This window comes from Crocodylus siamensis, chromosome 2, assembly GCF_052110815.1.
Source record: "Crocodylus siamensis isolate JL-2025a chromosome 2, ASM5211081v1, whole genome shotgun sequence".
NCBI lineage: Eukaryota > Metazoa > Chordata > Crocodylia > Crocodylidae > Crocodylus > Crocodylus siamensis.
The window spans coordinates 127,324,176-127,341,894 of record NC_143396.1 but is presented as its reverse complement, the minus strand read 5'-3'; the positions used below and the strand labels follow the sequence as shown (position 1 = coordinate 127,341,894).

The 17,719-nt window shown below is 43.0% G+C and overlaps 1 protein-coding gene across 6 annotated transcripts in view; it reads left to right on the top strand.

The window, feature by feature from the left end:
• The first annotated feature begins 819 nt into the window (after window positions 1-819).
• The window catches only part of CSGALNACT1 (chondroitin sulfate N-acetylgalactosaminyltransferase 1), a 104,275-nt gene continuing 87,375 nt past the window's right edge, over window positions 820-17,719 (top strand). For 2 of the 6 annotated variants that reach the window (XM_090036778.1, XM_090036773.1), the window contains exons 1-3: window positions 993-1,066; window positions 1,474-1,560; window positions 5,102-5,173. The gene's annotated coding sequence lies outside the window, so the exon portion shown is untranslated. The other 4 variants (XM_090036774.1, XM_090036775.1, XM_090036776.1 and 1 more) reach the window with 4 other exon arrangements.

Genomic DNA, 17,719 nt, shown 5'->3' with positions numbered 1-17,719 from the left:
CTCACTTGTTTTCCTTTTCCCTGAGCTTGCTACCCACCCAAGCTATGCTCTTCTCACTTGCATGTTCACTCTGATCCATAAGGATGACTCATTCTCTTAATCAGCAGTGACCCCCAGTAAAAGCATTTCAATTCACATCTAATTTTCAAGTGATTTACAAGCTTCAGAGTTTACATTTATAATAGAAACAAAATCAGCCTGAATCATGTGACCAGCCAGTTCTCTGCAGCCAACAAGTGCTGGACATTGATTCTAGGAACCATGGCTTATAAAATCTCTCATCATGCAGGAAAAGCTTCTGCTAAGTACAGTGAAATCCTCCTCTATTTTCTAAGAGTCCATTGTAGGATGGGTTAGGTATTTCTCCATGCAGTTAATTATCAATAGCCTGCTCTCTTCAACTTCAGGCAATCAGTGACCTGATCACCAGTTGGAGTATACCTGCATTTCCTCTCTCCATACACTTATACATGAATTCACGCTTGAATGTGTGTAACTACCTTTATATATGCTTACCGTCCTACAAGCCTGTGTGTGCACATAACTACCCTCATACTGTATGGCAAATCCAGTTGAATGGCATGCATCTAGAAACTCCTTCAGAGAGATTGCCTCTTGAAGTCATACACCCACTGTAAAAGGAGTGGGACTGCATCCAGCCAGCCCTAGGAGAGGATGCTGAGAGCATATTGAAAAGCTGTCTTCAGCCAGGGCTTGCCAGTTTAACAACTCAGTTCAGTGTTCCTATTGCACACTGGGCTCTTTGACGCAACAGAGAGCTTTTTTTTTTTTTTTTTTTTTGCTTCCTCTTAAATCCGCCTGGCCAATTTAAAGCTTGTGGATTCTTTTTTTCCCCTCAGGGAAAGCTTATGAGAGGATTTTCTTTTTTAACAGTTCATTCCATGAAGCCTTTTTTTTTTGTAAATTGTTTGCTGTCAGGAAACGTTGGAGCTGAACACAAGGCTTTCATTGCAGGTCAGTAGCTGAACTCCTGACCGAAGCATTTAACATTCAAGTGTTGCTTTAGCAAGTCCTGGAGTTTGCAAGGGGAAGGCAAGTCAGCAAGGTTGTATCATTTGAGCCAATGGGAGGCTAACTTCTTAGTGAAAATTTTTGCTCTTCAGTGGTTTGGAGTGAATTTTCTGCAAGATTAATTGATCAGGTTCATCTTGGAGACAAATGGGCCAAATCAATGTTGTTTTGCTGAGAACAGTGGTGTGACACCAAGAATCAATCTGGTCCTGTGCCATTTATATACTGTATGATTTGATCCACTTAAATTTTTGGAAGTTCTACAGGGGATTTTAAGGATGACAAATTTCTTTTGCTCCTTTATTAAACTAATTATATTTTTGAGTTGTTGTTTAACAGCTTATTTCTTTTTAGCAGGATATATTTAGAAGCATATTGCTACTTCATACAGACACTGCAGGGAAGGCAGTCATTTGCAATTGTCTTTTGTTTTTCTTTTAGATTTCTATTGAAAGAACTCAAATTATTTACCCTGAAAAGGAAGGATGTAGATGTATCATTATTGCCTGTTTCCAACCTGTCATTGAGGTAAGTCACTCTTTTTCTCCTGTCTCAGAAATTAATTTTGAGATACAGTCATTGTTTCTGTCATCTTCACTATATTTATAGAGCTCTTCCTTTTATTTGTAATGCATTTGTTTTCCCTATTTGGTTAAAAAGCAGATAAACAGTCAAGTCAATCATTAAACTGTTTACCGTCTGTAAGACTTGTTAAACCTTACACTTTCAATACTGTTTTCTACACTTCTGTGGACTAGCATAATTTACCCATTCATTTCACAGGAGTAGGTTTTTTCCTGACGATGAATAAAATATCATTTTTTATTATCATCGTCATGGTATAAAGTGTTGGTTAGTGTTTGCTATCTGCCTGGGCTGGTCAATTTTCACATGAACTTTGTAAAACCGAGTTTAACTTATTTTTAGTATTGCACACTTTTCTACCATCATGCATTTCAGGGAGGGTTTATATTAAATTGAATTGTTTTAGAACATGCACAATGCAGTTTCTACCAGGGGCATTATTTTAATGGTACACCAAAGGGCAACACAGAAAATAATAATCCTATCAAGCTGTTGATTTTCCTTCTCCTTAATGTCTTCTGGGTATATGAAGAAGTATATAATTTCCAAAATATCAAAATATTTATGGAGACCAAGTCAGCTGAAAAATGTTGCTGCAGTGTTCGCCCTATACAATTATGGTAAAAATAAAAATTGTAGGAATGCGGCTGTTAGCCTGAGTGATGATTACCATCCAGGGAGCTAAAGAACTGTTAATTTTTTTTCAAACAACTTAAGCTTTGGCCAGCATTGCTGAGAGACTGATTGTTCCTTCATGGTTAAGACTGTAGCAAGCTTCCCATTACTATAAATCAGATTTTTGAAACACAATTTCTGTGATTTCATCACTAGTAGAACAATCCATCTGAAATGGCACATGGTAGTTCTCACCCAGGGGAAGTTTAGTTCAACCTAGATATGTTATTTTGTAGAGATGGGTTGATTCAGAAAGTTTCCAATACTGGAAGTCCTTCAAAGGCTTTTTTCACATCCCTGTTAGTTGTCTTTATGGATTTTGAATTGCATTAACTCTGCTACAAAAAGATGCTTTTAGTGTCTGTGGATATTTTCTGAGTTGAGAAGATTAACGAAGGACTTAAAAGGTACAAAGAACTGTTTTTAAGCATATAGATAAAACATTTGATACCATAAGCATTTATTATATTCTTACATGAATAATTTAATTAAAAGATTAAATACAAATCTATTCAGCCTGCACTTCCTTCAGCCATCATCAAGCCAAATCTTTTTGGCCCTTTCTGTCATGTACTTTTGGAAGAGGGGATTCATAACATTCTTAGACTCCAAAGATTACAACATCTAGAAATGCACAATTAAATTTGCAATTGGTAATACACAAATTCTTTATCACCCCAACCTGTTCCCAATGCATTCTCACTTTCAACTATGCTTCCTTAAATCTTGAAACACATCATATAACAACTGAGTGATAAAAGATGGCACGTTTTCTGAAATTAATTTTCAGCAGAATGAACGGTGTATGGTATTGCATTACCTTTCCTACGGAGACCCTTTCACGGCAGGGCCTTTCCCTTTTCAAGGGGATTTTGTGGGTTGCTGTGGTTGGGATGGAGAATGTCCCTGGCGCCTAGCTACTTTGTCCTGGCTGTGAAATGCATTGATCTGTAACATCAGGTTGTTTTTTTCCCCATCATTTTAATCTTCACCAGGTAAATCAGAATCTTTAAATGCTGTTTATTTTGCTTTGCGTTGCTTTGCTTCTGTTTGCTTAAATAGAAAGAAGGCAACAAGATCAGGACCACTATGCACAGAGACAAGCACCCTCACACACAAATAGGTTTCTCCCTCTCAATAAATTCTTTGAAACGTTTGTGCGTTATTTTGCATTTTACACGTTCCCACCATGACAAAAGTAGTATTTGCATGCAGGGCCAGTAATGCCTTCTTCACAGAGTCATGAAATACCTTAGCCTTACGGTGTAATTGGACTTGCCTTACAAAGGGCAGTGTGTTTAGGCTGCTAACCACAGGGCAAAGCATGTGCCTGTGAGAAAACAGATAGCTGTGCAGACAGGATGGAACAACGGGAGCTGCTTCAGAGTAAATGCTGAAGCTGGCTTCCCATTTTAAGCCCACATGGGGGCTAGGGACAGACATTACACATAAACTGGTTAAAGTGATCAGAAATTGGTTTAAACCTGTAACAGAACAGAAGTTCAGTGCACATAAACCAGTTTCAAAATGGCTGAAACTGGTTTAAGATAAACCTGGCTGAATGTAGTATCAGACTTAACTAATTTGGGTCAAACTGGTTTATGCAAAGTCTGTCCCATATGCCTTCCTGGTTTAAGTTAAACCAGACTCCCCCAGCATCCCAGATGCTTTGCTGGGCTGGGCTGTGCTGTCTTCTCCAGAGAACAGGCCTGACCTAGCCCCCTGCTTTCTAGCCAGAGCTCCAGCAGAGACTGCAGGCACAGTAGGGTCTGCCTGGCTTCTCTAACCCGAGCCACTGCAGGCATGTGCTCCCTTCCCAATTTGCAGGCAAGTGTTCCCTTTCCAATTTGCTGCTTCGCTTTATGCTTCCTGCCCTATCTGCTGCTCTGCTGCCTATCCCCTCCCTGAACTGATGCTTGCCATACATAGAGGCTGCCTGTGCCACTTTGGCATCCTGGAAAAGAGGGTTGCATGGAGCTGTGTGCCTGTCTCTAGTGCTTTTTGGAGAATATAAAACAGAGGTGGAGGGGCAGGAGACTGGGAGGGCATGTACAAGGGTTGGGACTTCAGTGACCTGGGGTATGGAGCTAACTCTGCTACTGACCTGAAAGGTGGCCTTGGGTAAATCACTTCTCCTCCAATACCCTTTGTTCTTCTTGTTTATTAGACTGCAAGTGCTTGGAATAGACGCTTCTTTTCCTCAGAGATTTGTGCAAAAAATAGTGCTGTGCTGATTTCTGTTAGCACCTCTTGGCATTATGGTACTACTAATAATCAGGCTAGAGAAATGCCTCTCTTCCTTTCTGCGGGGGAAGGGAGGCCATAAGTCTACAATGCTGCTTGAAGCCTGGGGTGAAATTCATGGCCTTTTGTTAGTTCATACATTTGTTTACAAACTTTTCCTCAGAACAGGAGCTCTTATAGAAAGACTTGGACAAAAGTCCCAGTGAAAGATTTTTGACTTATTACTTAACACGCGCAGTCTCACCTCAGCCACAGCAATGTTGCTCCAGCAGTATTGTGGCAATTGTGCTTCAAGAGGTGCCATGAGCCTGTCTGATCGCAGGACCTTTATCCCTTGTGTTGTGCCTTGGCTTCTTTAAGATTTCTGTGCAACTGTAACACAAAGATTAATAGCAACCCTCCTCCGCACCCCCCAAAAAAATGTTCCAAGAATCATTTGTATTTCACCCAGTCTTTAATTTTAAAATGTATCTCAGCAGTAATTAATAACTGCCCAGGGACAGATTAAAGCTTCAGTTTGACATCTTGTCTTCGCATTTTGTCTTCTCTCTATTTCTCATTGCAGCCCCTTCTTCCAGACGTGTATTTGGAACTGATGGCAGTCTTAATAAAATGATGACTCTGCAACGTGCATTAGGTAAATTAATGTTGAAACTGGCAAAGACTTTGCTGTTGACTTTTTTTTCTCTCTGAAATACCAATTGTGATTCTCTAGTCTGAAAGGTGAATTGCAGGTCAGGGGCAAATTAATTTATTCAGATGTCGATCTGATTCTCATTACAGCAGAGGACAGTGAGATTGACAAAGAGGATTGTAGATTATTTCTTGTCCCTGTAAAGTTGAACAAACTCTAAACTCTTCCATTTAGTAGGAGTATCAGAATGAATACACAGTTTAACTGTATAAACTAGCAACCTTTTCATAGATTCATAGATTGTAAGGTTGGAAGGGACCTTGAAAGATCATCAGGTCGAGTCAATAATTTTCCTCCACCCAGATTTTGTTCCAGACTAATACCTGTTTTTTAAAATATATATGTCTATTTTTGGAAGGAGAATGGCTCCACATTACCCACATGAGGGTTGCCCCAGCCACCTCCCTGCCACCCTGCCTCCCTCCTCGGGCTTCTGCCCACTCCTGGGTAGGGTAGGTATGGATGGTAACCCTAACTGGGGAGAGGTGGTAATATGGGATCTAAGACAAAAGCTTGAATCAAGGGCTGACTTTCACTAGATCGCAGCAAGGTAGCTGCTCTGCTACATACAAAACCTTGACCCAGCTGGCTATCTGAGGCAAACTGAGGCTCCAGAGCATTGCAATAGCATTATGTTTATGGGGGATTTTGATTTAGAGTTGTTCAGTCATAAGGTGTTCAGTAATAATCCCACAAGTTGTAGCTTTGCTCTATTGGCTCAACCAAGTACATATATCAAAGCTAGAGACAGACATTATACATAAACTGATATAAGTGATCAGAAACTGGTTTAAATCTGTAGCAAAACAGAGGTTCAGTGCACATAAACCAGCGTGAAAATGGCTGAAACTGGTTTGAGACAAATCTGGTTGTCAGACCTGGTTATCAGACTTAACTGATTTGGCTCAAACTGGTTTATGCAGTGTTTGTCCCAGACCTCTTCCTGGTTTAAATTAAACCAGACTCCCCCCAGCATCTGGGCATGCTCTCTGGGCTGGGTGGGGTCAGAGGGTGGGGGGAATCCCTCCCTAATGAAAGCATCCTGCCTGGGCTTAGCCATGCCCCCCTCATCTCAGCACTATGGAAGGGAAGGGAGGGCTGTTCTAGTGCTTCCCCCCACCTCCCCCATCCCGCTTCTAGCCTGAGCCACTGCAGGTATGTGCCTGCATTTCTGGGATGTCTGTGTGGTTACAAACTGGTTCCAGCTAGCCAGGTTGGATTAACCTGCAAAGATTGAATGAATTCAGGCTCAGGCTTTTTGAATGTCTGTCCCTAGCCCAAATGTCTGAGCCTGTGGTTCCTCTTGAACTGAGCAGGATTATTATTGCAACAACACATCAGCAACTGGGTAAAACTAACCTTACTCATGATGGACTAAACTCGATCATGTTCCATATGGGAGGGCAATCAATCCAATACCTGGTCAATTCTGTTTTGCAATGACAGGAAAAGGTGACAGTGAAGGATCAAAAGTGACACTGCTATGAATACTTGGCTACCTCAAGCCAGTTATCCCTGTGGTAACTCTTCTGACACCTGCTTAAGACCCCCAAAATAAGAAGGATCATGAGGCCCTGCTTTCATGGTCTGTATTCATACTGAAAAATCAAGATCCAGCAAGCTTTTTGCCTTTCTGCCACGTGGGAGGTTTCTGTCCTCCCTGAAGCTCACCTTAAGACACCTGGCATATAGTTCGACAGATGTACCTCCTCACTCAGATACCCCATCTGACACAGTCCCCAGAATAGGTTGCACCCTGCCCATGTGTGGCACTTGGGGCACTTTTACATGTGCTCTGAGGGCTGGGGGGTGGTGTGGGGGTGGGTGGGCAGTATTTTAATTAGAGAGGCTCCAAGAGCCAATTTAATTAAATCGCCACCATGTCTCCTGAATTAGTGTCAACGCTGCTCTTAAAAATGGTGGTGGGGGTGCTTGAACTAAAGGTTGTTTGATGAACTTTAGTTCAAATGTCTCTGCTGCCATTTTTAAGCATGGGGATGTTGATATATGAGATGCAGGAGGCTGCTGGAGCACAGCAATTGTCAGGATCCAGCAGGCTCGATTAATTGAATCTGCTCCAATGCACATGTCAGAACAGCTTCTGCGCTCATTCATAGGTGCCTTAGAGCCAAAAGCAGAAGCCCCTTGCGCCTTGCCCCCTGTCTCACTAAGTGAAAAAGAACAAAAGAATAGTGGTATTACAGTAGCAGCCTCAGGACTTCCCACTTACTCTGCACCACTCATGTCTCTATACAGTGCCAGACTAGAGTCAAGCTCAACAGCATCTTCTTTCACCAGTGATTCTGCCAAGGCCATTCCCTTGGCTGTGATTTTGCTCTATTGTAGATAGGGACAGTAGGAATCTCATTCTTCCTTTCATACTCATTATTAATTAGATGATGAGGCACTTGGATAAATTTGAACCGAGTTTTGTGGGCACCTATTGCGCGTATTTGGGGAAAGCCCCTGGTGGCCTGTCCAACCAAAGGTGGTCAAGTCTGGTGATGTCATCATGTAAATACAATTCTCACAAATTATTCTTAAACTAAATGAGGTCTCAGTGGAATTTTCTAGGCTTTCTGTGTTCCAAGGACAATGATGGTTTTGCCTGATCTTGAAAAGATGTTAAGCGTATCAATTGACTACTGTAGGGCTCTCCTACTCAGCAAACTTTCTCTGATTGGAGCCAGTGACGGTCAAGGCACCCAAGAGTCTATCATTCTCCTCAGGCTGTTTGCCAGTTGCACTGAGTGGGAGGCCAAAACATGTAATATTGTCTGTGCCAGTCAATTGCTGTCCTTGTATAGTAAAGTCCTGTTTTTTTGATACCTTCTTCAAAGCTGCTTCTGACAAGGTGCCTGATTTACTTTCAAAGTGAACTATCATATTTAGTATGATGGCATCCTTCTCCCTCACAAAAAACAGGTCAGGTGTTTTCAGCTTGTTATCTCTATCCCTGAGATGGGGTTCTTTGTAGACTTCTCAGCTGTGCTCTTTTGCTGTATATGCTACCAATTTGCAGAGTTTATTATGTATTTTTATCTTGGCATCTCTTTATCTTGGAATGGATGTCTAACTGGATAAATGCCCACAATATAGGAGCACTTTTCTCTTTCCATCCTGCAGTACCTACAGTTTTGTGGGGGGGGGAGAGATAGTTAGCCATATTACTCTGAAGTCAGTCAGAAGGCAGGGTAGATGTGCAACTTTATAGAATAATAAAATTATATATATATATATTTATGGATGTGTATATATAAATGCTTCATTGTATACAGTGCAAGGAGGTGCAGAAAGAAGAGTATAAGGAGAGAAATTAGAATACAAATGACAACGTGGGAGTGGGGAGAGAGAGAGATGGTGGTGGGCAGTGTTAGGAGAGAACAGCAAACAACTGATTAACCCATAGGAACAAAGTGGGTCACAAAAGTTAATCCAGGAAATGAGATAAGAATCTGTAGTCCCTGTTGACACCATACCTCACACAGTCCAGTTTGTGTATGATTTCTTGTTCCTCAGCTGTCTGTTCAAACTGCTTTTTAATTTTTTGTTTTGCTTGAGACCAGCAACCCTGAGGCCCGCAATGGAATGTCCAGGGAAGTTGAAGCATTTTGCCATAGGCTTTTGTGTTGCTGTACAGCTGATGTCAGATCAGTGTTCATTCATTTGTACATGTAGAGATCACCCTCTCTGTCCACTGGTGACAGAGGGGTATGGTAAGAAGATGATGGTGTATATGACATTGGTAGAGCTCAAGGTGAATGAACCTTAGATGATGTACTCCTTGTTTTTAGGTCCAGTGATGATGTGATCTGTGTTGACAGGGGGGACACAGTAGGCATTTGGGTCTACTGCAAGGCCTAGTGGCTCAGTGAGGATGGGAGTTCATTAGTTTGAGAGACACTGGTTGAGACTCATAGGCTGTCTATAAGCTAGGACAGTTTGTCCCCAAAAGCTATCTTGAAACAGTTTTCCTTTTCCAAGAAGGGCTGGAGGTCATTAATGATGAGGTCATTAGGTTTTCAAGCTGGGGCCTGCAGGTGACAACCAGGGCCCTAGTATCTAGGCTATGACCCAGAAACTCCTTAATGGGATAGACAATGGCTTATAATCTTAGGGCACCTAGTAGATGTTTCTCCTGGATGCCGTCATAGTTCATTCACCAGTCACTACCTATAGGATTATTTCTGAAATGCTCAGTGCCACAGCCTTGGAGTGGAAGTTTAGTCTATTGATTGAACTGTTCATATATGCGCTCTCAGAATTCAATACTTCACTATAGGTGTAGATGTCTCCAATTCAGTGGGTCCAGATCATTACCTTGCACAGAGGATGTAACCATAATGAAATTGGGGCAGTCACACTTGGTATTCCTTTCTTTTTCCTGCCAGCAGCCAACCCTTTGCTTATGCTGTTGGTCAGTGCTATTTGGTGAATTAAAGGATATGACCAGTTGGCAAGCCAACTTGGATGGATAGAATAACTATTTTCATAGTTCCAGTCCACCATCTCTGGGGCTACAATATAATAAGCTATCACACATGCATGCAGGAAAGTGGAGCCAGGATTTAACTATTGCATCTATTGCAGAAAGGATGATACTCCTTAACCCAGAATGGTTGGCCTGATAAATTATTATTGGTAAGACATGTATATTCAATAGCTCTAGCTTCCATGTTGGTTTCAGAGGAGCTTTACCAAACTTAAAAAGCTAATGATCAAGCTTGTTCACAAATTCTTCTTGATGGGCACCAGTCCAAGGATCTATTGTAAGACCAAGATATTTTCCAGTTTATCCAGGTGATATCATATTCATATCTAATCCAATCATCTATGGTTTGCAGTCATTCACAACACAAGAGCCATGAGTAGGACAGATAAAAAACCATTGCATCTTCTTTACCTGCATCGGCAGGCTTGACAGCTGACAGAAGGCTTCAACCATTTGAATATACTTGGCTATCCCTTTCCAAGTATCACTTAATAAGACTACATTGTTAGCAAAAGCCATTGTTGTTAATTTGTTGTTATTATAGGTCTAACCATTTCCTCTGGATTCTAGTTGGGTGACTCCTGCTATATTAAATAAGAAGGGCAACATTGGTTCATCCTGCTTGACTCTAATGGTGATACATTTATGGGATGATAGTTCCTTATGGATGTCTAACTGGATGATAATATTACTGTAAGATACTTTTATGATGTTTATAATTTGTTCATCTAATATCTTCTTAAGATCCATAAGATATGATTAAGGGACACAAAATTAAATGCTTTAGAAATACTGACAAAAAACAAAACCTCCCAGAGACTTACCCTCTTTCTTTCTTTGTTTTTTGATGAGTTGTAGTATCATCAAGTTTTCTGAGCAGCTTAGGGCATCAATGAAACTTCTTTGTCTCATGTTTAATTGGACAAACTTTTACTATTCTGCTTGTTAATATTTGAGAAAAAAAGTCACATGATAGGTTCAACTATTACCAGTCTCAAGTTTCTCGTTGCTCTCAATCCCTCTTGGTCTTTGATATCAATAAAGACTGGCATTCTTGAATGTCATATCCATGGTGAGCCATATATTTTAGACAGTGCTTTTCCCTTGAGGTCAGCAAGATGAAGATCGCCTAGGGTAAGATTTTCAGGATGAAGAGTGGCTTTATTCATCATTTCTTGATCTTACTAATTTCTCTTGACAGGATTAAAAATTAATTGTCTGCATTCATTAATAAAAGAAAGAAGCCTAATTCCTTAAATGCTGAATCCATTTCCCACTTGATCTGTGACTCTTTCCCCAAGTAGGACCTCACACTTTACCTATTTTTTTTGTTGAGCATGTTATGGACTAGGTTTTGTCTGAAATAACTTCCGGTACCAGAGGTATGTACCTCTCTTTCATGCTCTCTTTGACATCTAGTTCCTCCTCTTAGATTTGTTGAAGCTATCTTCTTTTTTTCTGGCTAAATATAGAAGGGATAATTTCTCCCAGAAAACAAAGAGAATATCCATTGATGTTATTTAATTTAAAGTTCTCACACCAAATGCTGTTGAACCCATGACTGAAGAACTCTTTCCTCTTCCTCAAATAGGTTGATATCCTGTAAATAATCCTTGGCTCTTAAAGTGAGCACTCAATCCTTGAGTAACTCTAAGATCTTCTTTTTTCTGCTTATAAGTATTCCCTCCTCCTGGGAACCTGGCAAAAGGTCTTTTACTCCTGATGTTGTTTGTATGAATCCAGGATGCCTCCTCATCTCACTGATCTGCTTGGGAGTTTTACTCTTTAATATGTTGTTTATTTGTTTTTTTGTTATCACATGAACTATGAGATTTAGCATCCAGTTGTAACAAGAATGCTCCCTTCTCTCATGACCCACAGCTTTTGTGACTCCCCCTCTTGGACTCAGATTTGGATTGGCTGTTTAAGAAGATTTGTTCCTTCTTTCACAAAGCTGGGTGCACCTAATTCTGATTCTAAACCACTTTTGCTGCCACATTTTTGGTCATACAGTTTGCAGGTCTGATCTCCCATTGGGATTTATATATGCATGGCCTTCTACTTTGGCACATGCTGGAGGATACTATGATGGTTTGATTTCATTCTCCCATGACAGGTTCACTAGCAAGGAGTTTTTGTTTTCCCATGTTTGTACTTTAGATGTTCCACCAAGACTGTCACCTTCCTAATGTGGTCCCCACAAATCGGCATGATGGATTCTCATCTGGCAGTTTTGCTACAGAGTACCCACCAGTCAGCATCTGGGTTATTACCAAATGCATCATTTACCTGTGTCAACATCCTGCTCCATGTCAAGTTCTTCAGTGGCAATGAGCCTTTCCATTTGATTGCTATGGGGCTTGGCTCAATCCCTGGGGAAAAGGGTTTGCATTGGATGGTAGAATGAGCATACTGGGAAGAACTGCTTTGTATGGGGCAAATGAGACCCTGATTTGGAATGCAACATGATTAATATGATTAATGATGCTGTAGGGACTGGAAAGATCCTCTTTCATCATTCTGATGCCAGGCTGAATTTATGTTACTAGAAAGTAAAAAAGCTGGGGAATTTATTTGAAAATTGAACATGATTCAGTATCTTTAAAGCAAGTTCATGTTGCTCTTGGAAATGGCATTAGACTCTGAACTTACTCAAGCGATTTCAAATATTTTGCTTCTAAAGCTTCACTTGAGAAAGTCTAATCATAGAAATCTCAGCCATGCTGATGAGAGCATGATCAGAAAGCACTGCATGTGCCTGATGTCTTCATTAAACACTCAGCATTAGAAATAAGTATTAAAAGGACAAGGGCTGGAGTATATATTATGTAGACCAGGGGTGTTCAACATCCGCCCGTGGGCAAGATTTGGCCTGTGGCTCCATGCCATCTGGCCCACGGGGCTCTCCGTAGCTCTGGAAATCTGGCAGAAGGAGAGTATAACTGTGTAATACTGTGGGGGCCGATTTTTCTTTGGCCCACCCACCTATTTCTGGGCCAACTGCCCACCTGCTCTCCTGCCACGTCTTGTTGTCAATTAATTAATGATCTTAATTAGGCAGGAAGCTGCCCATTTTTTTGCCCCAATGCCAGGGGGCGCTATCTGCAGCTCCACTTCTCCCCTACACCGCAGCCAAGCCTTGCAGATGGTATTTATAAATTCCTCTTTATGTTGGGGTCTCAGCTGCTGTCCCCTTCTCTCTAACTAGCCCTGTCAGCCACAAAAAAACACAACCCACTAATGGGGGCTTGGCTCCAGGGCTCTAGCTCTCAAAACTCACTCAGGCTTCTGTGCCCTCTCTGGCGCTGGGGCCTGCTCAGCCCAAACACTGCTTCCTCTCTGGCGCTGGGGTCTGCTCACCCCTGAATACCGTGCACTCTCTGGTGCTGGGGTCCCCACGCTGCAGTGGGCCCCCAATGAGTCCTCCTCCTTCCCCAGTCCTCCAGCATTATTAACATTCAACACAAAACAGGCTTCTATGGTCAAAAATGATAATAAAAAATAGGAGAGGCAACATGCCTGCTAACTTTAGGTGATCATTGTTGCAGGATCTTTCCCTGGTCAGGCTTACCACAGATCACGAATAGGCGGGAGAACAGTGAACAGGCTTGGTAGCTTTTATTACTGAATATCAACGTAGGCGCGCAGCGGCTAGAACTCACCACGCCTCACGCGCCCTAATGGTGCGCGAGACCAATGAACCTGGCTGGTGAATAGTTTCTGGGGTTTCAGGTCGCTGGGATCAGGTGGGTCTCTGCGTCCTCCTTCGGTTGGCCACTCCGAAGGCCGAGCCGTGTCCGTATTAATCTGCCGTGAATCGTTCCAAGTCCGTTGGACGCAGAAAGGACCCTGACGATCAGGTGCAGGCTCCTTTTATAGCTTAGGTGATGTGCAGTGGTGTGATTGTGTGAGGCACCTTTTGATAGGCCCATGGCACTGACTGACTGACGCTGGACTCCGCCTTGTGGAAAGTTCTAGCTACCGCTTATCTCTTACACTGATGGCAGAAAAACAACTATAGTCTGCCTAGCAACTGTTACATAACTCTGTGTAACTTTTTCTGATTGCCAAACATGGCCACTTAACAAACATAGTGATCACAACAATCATGTCCTTTGGCTCACAGCATGGCATATTTTTCTGGATGAGGCTGCAGTCATGGCACCATGGTCATCGGGAGTCCCCTTCTCTGCTGCCCCTGGTCTTCTCTGCTGCTGTTTCTAGGGGTCTGGCCTTCCCCTTCCTGCCACCTGACCGGCAGGCAGGCCTGAGCCTTAACCCCTACCTGACTGGCTGGCTGTGACTGGAAGGTTCTAGATTTAAAGGGACCACCCTGTCTCTTGGTAACAGGGCTAGGGTTCCTTGTTACAGAGAGCAGTAGCACTGCCCTCCCAGCTGCCAAATCATCAGATTTGTGGGGAGCCCCAGGCCCTGTACACTGGATCCAGAGCCCAATTTCAGCATGCAGGGCTGGGTGGGAGCAATGCCGGCCAGGCCCATGAAGCCAAATCCTGGCATACAGGGGCCAGGGAGCCAGGAGGAGGTGGCACCATGTCCTCAGGACCCAATCCCAGTGCACAGGGAGTGGGAGGGGGCAGTGCTAGGCCCCCAGTCTCTGATACAGCTTGCAGACTGCCTCCACCTCATTCTTCTGGCCCATGGGGTTAAAAAGCTAAGCACTACTGATGAGACTGGTCAGGTACATTGGGGACCCGCCCAGCCCTAGGATCTGTAGGGGTATAAAGGTAGCTTAAACACCCTAAAACAACCTTTGCTAGTGTACTATGCTGAGTACAACCTGGTCAAACCAGAGAAACTGGCCCCTTCTCTCTCAGGGCTTGCCTTCACAAGGGGTCTTTGCAGTGATATCCATGGTCTTGTGCATCAGGTGAGCAGCCTTGCAGCTTTGTTGGTGCCACAAGCCCTAATGTAGGCAAGTTGAGGGAGTTTCATTTAGCTCAAGATACTGGAATACAGTGCTCTGCCCCACATTTTTTAAAATAGTCCTTGGAAGCATGTAGCTGACCAGCCTGGATTTTTTCAGTGGGTTCATTTAAAATACACTTAATACCTTCAATCTTCCTTTTTTACTTACATGAAAATTAAACCATCTGGTAATCAGGAAAGCAATTGTGAGTTCCCACAAAGGTTATAACAGATATTGACAAGATATACAGTAATGTCCAGTCAAAATTGCCTTGGGAGAGATTTATAAGAAATATACAATGCACTTGAATGCTCAAATATTAGCAACTTAAAATAAGCAGGAATAGACATATTTGGGATTGATCCACTTCCTATGAAAATGATGGTTGCTGGCTTAGTAATCTATGGTGGATTTTTTTTTTTAGCCACATACGTACAGAATGGCTACGTAGGTACAAAACAAAATTTCATCTATCTTCCAAACTGTAGGATGGTGGAATGTGATTATATTAGATAAAAGGCAGAGGTGAGATTCTATGGTTTCCTTGCATGTAGCCGCACTGAATACACATTACCGTGAATGAAATAATGAGCTGCCCCCCAAATATCTCAGCTCTCTGTAAGCTTTTCTCAGGAAATGGAAAGCACTTACATAATGCAAAAGGAATGACAGGAAAGCTTCTCAAGATTAGAAGAGAGAGAAGGAAACAACTTTTCATTTTGCAATCCTCTGAAAGTAACATGACTAAGATGCCAGGTCACTTTAGCTATATAACCTCAGAGATGAAAGAAAAGAGTTTAAGTAAATGCCCATAGAGTATGAACAGGGCCTGTGGCCCTGGGGTTCAGATATATGTAAAGAAGAAGGATCCTACAGCTTACATGCTGTGTGTGTTGTATGTGTTTAACCCTCCTCTGTGCCTCTTTGATTGTGAAGCTACACTCCACCAGAGGTGCAAGCTAGAGTAAATTAAAGAAGGTTGCTCTAACTTACTTTAGTTTCCAAGGGATTTCAAATAAATTGCTGGGATACTTGGTATCCCTGAACATGCCCCTTCCTCCAGGTATATGGTTGGGTTTGTTTGGAAGCCACAGTTCTTTGCCACTGAAGAAACTCCCAAGGTCAAAATGATCCATCAGTCTCTGGGGGCCATTCTTGACTAGTGGAGTGAGGTAAGGTGGCCACATCCTAGGACGAATGGGACCCTGAGATTTTGGAAAGACATGAAGGGTAGGTTAACACTCCCCAGGCGCATCTACATGAGACCCTTTACTGCACAGCAGAGCAAATAACTCTGCAAAAAACATTACCATCTACATGCGCAGACTCTTACTGTTCAGTAATTTGCTCTGCTCCATGGTTAATTTTCTACTGATGTAGTTACTGTGCAGTAAGGCATGTGTAGATGGCTGATCAGGAGCAAATTTGCTCCTGGTCAGCCAGGCAGCAGGGGGTGGGAGATTGCTCCTTGCCTCTGGGAGTTGCTGCTGCCAGGATGGGCTCTCGAGGTAGAGCCCAGGCCAGGACAATGCCCCCTGCCCCAGCAGCAGGGAGCTTCTGGCTCTGGAACAGATCTCAGCCCTGTGCCCTGATCAGGCAATTGAGGCACAGAGCTGGGAAAGAACTGTTGGGGGAGGGGCAGTTCCCAGACTCCTGCTCTAAACCATGGGTGGGGCAGCTACAAGCAAGCCCCTGGCTGGGTGATGAACTCCTACCCAACCTGGGGCTTACTGCTAGCTGCCACAGTGGCAGACTGGGGCAGTGGGCTGGGACCTGCCCCTCCCTCAAAGCTCTTTTCCAGACTCTTGACCCTGATTGAGGAGCCAGGGCTGAGACCTCTGCTGCTGGGCCAGCGGGACATTGTCCCAATCCAGGCTCCACCACTGAAGCCTGCCCCAGCAGCAGGCAGCTCTGGGGAGCAGGGAACAATTTCCCAGCTCCTGTCGGGAGACAGCAGTCTCCTGGCCCTGTACCCCCTGCCAGCCCCTGGACTAGCACCCAAGGGGAGCCTGGAGCTTCCTCTGGCTGCTACAGGTGGGCAGAACAGGATGAGCAAATATGCTTCCAAATGCCTGCATGTGTAGATGCCTGACTAGGGTGGGTTTACTCTGCAGTAAATTACTGCAGTTTAAAGCCATCCAGCAGTATTTGCACATGTAGATGCATGCTTCCTGCCAGGTCAATTTGGGGATGTAGTTCAGACTTGTGCAGATCACAATTTGCTTCAAATCATGAATTAGGGTATATGGGTCTATCTTAAGAAAACATGTACATCTTTCCAAGACCAAATGCAACGGCTTTATATCTATTTGTTTCTTACATATAGTTCCATTTCCTGCTGACACTGTAGTTTTCTGGAGGCTGTAGGACTTGGACAGCTCAGTAAGCTCATATAACAATGTGGCTCTATCAACTCATAGGAGTTGTTAACACACAATACAAGCTCAAGGTGATTTTTATCACTAGGCTTAGGTTTATAAACTCAAGCCTCAGCCCAAAAAGGTAGTCTGGCCATTTTTTTCAGAGTTATAGCTTCATAGAGCATGGATAGAGCTGAATTTTCAGCTAATTTATCCTCTCTTTGGGTGCGTCTACACGTTGCCGTATGGTGACATTGCTACAGTACAGTACAGGTGGTTACTGTGCCATATGCATGGCACATGGTTAGATTTCGCTGGTACGTCACTGTAGCAGTATGCTATACTCAGAGAACATGCCACTATGGTGATATAGATGGCGATCACATGTAGACATGCATTATCTCTACATTGTTGTAGGGTGATGTGTAGACGTCCCCTTTCCTCCTTAGCTAAAGCTGAACCCCTAGCTGTTGCTAAAGACTGGTCTCAATGGATGATCTATGATTTGAAAAGAGTTAAAGAGTCTTCAAGGTTGTGAAATAGGGAGAGTAGTACATGAAGTGTCCAGACCATTAAAAAGGAGAGATAATAGTTAACACCTCTGGAGTAAATAACAATGAAACATTAAATCAATTGGCTTCCCCAGCTGTCTGAATAGCAATGCTACAGCTGCTGCATTGTGGAACACAGATCAAAGCAGAGTGTTTCTA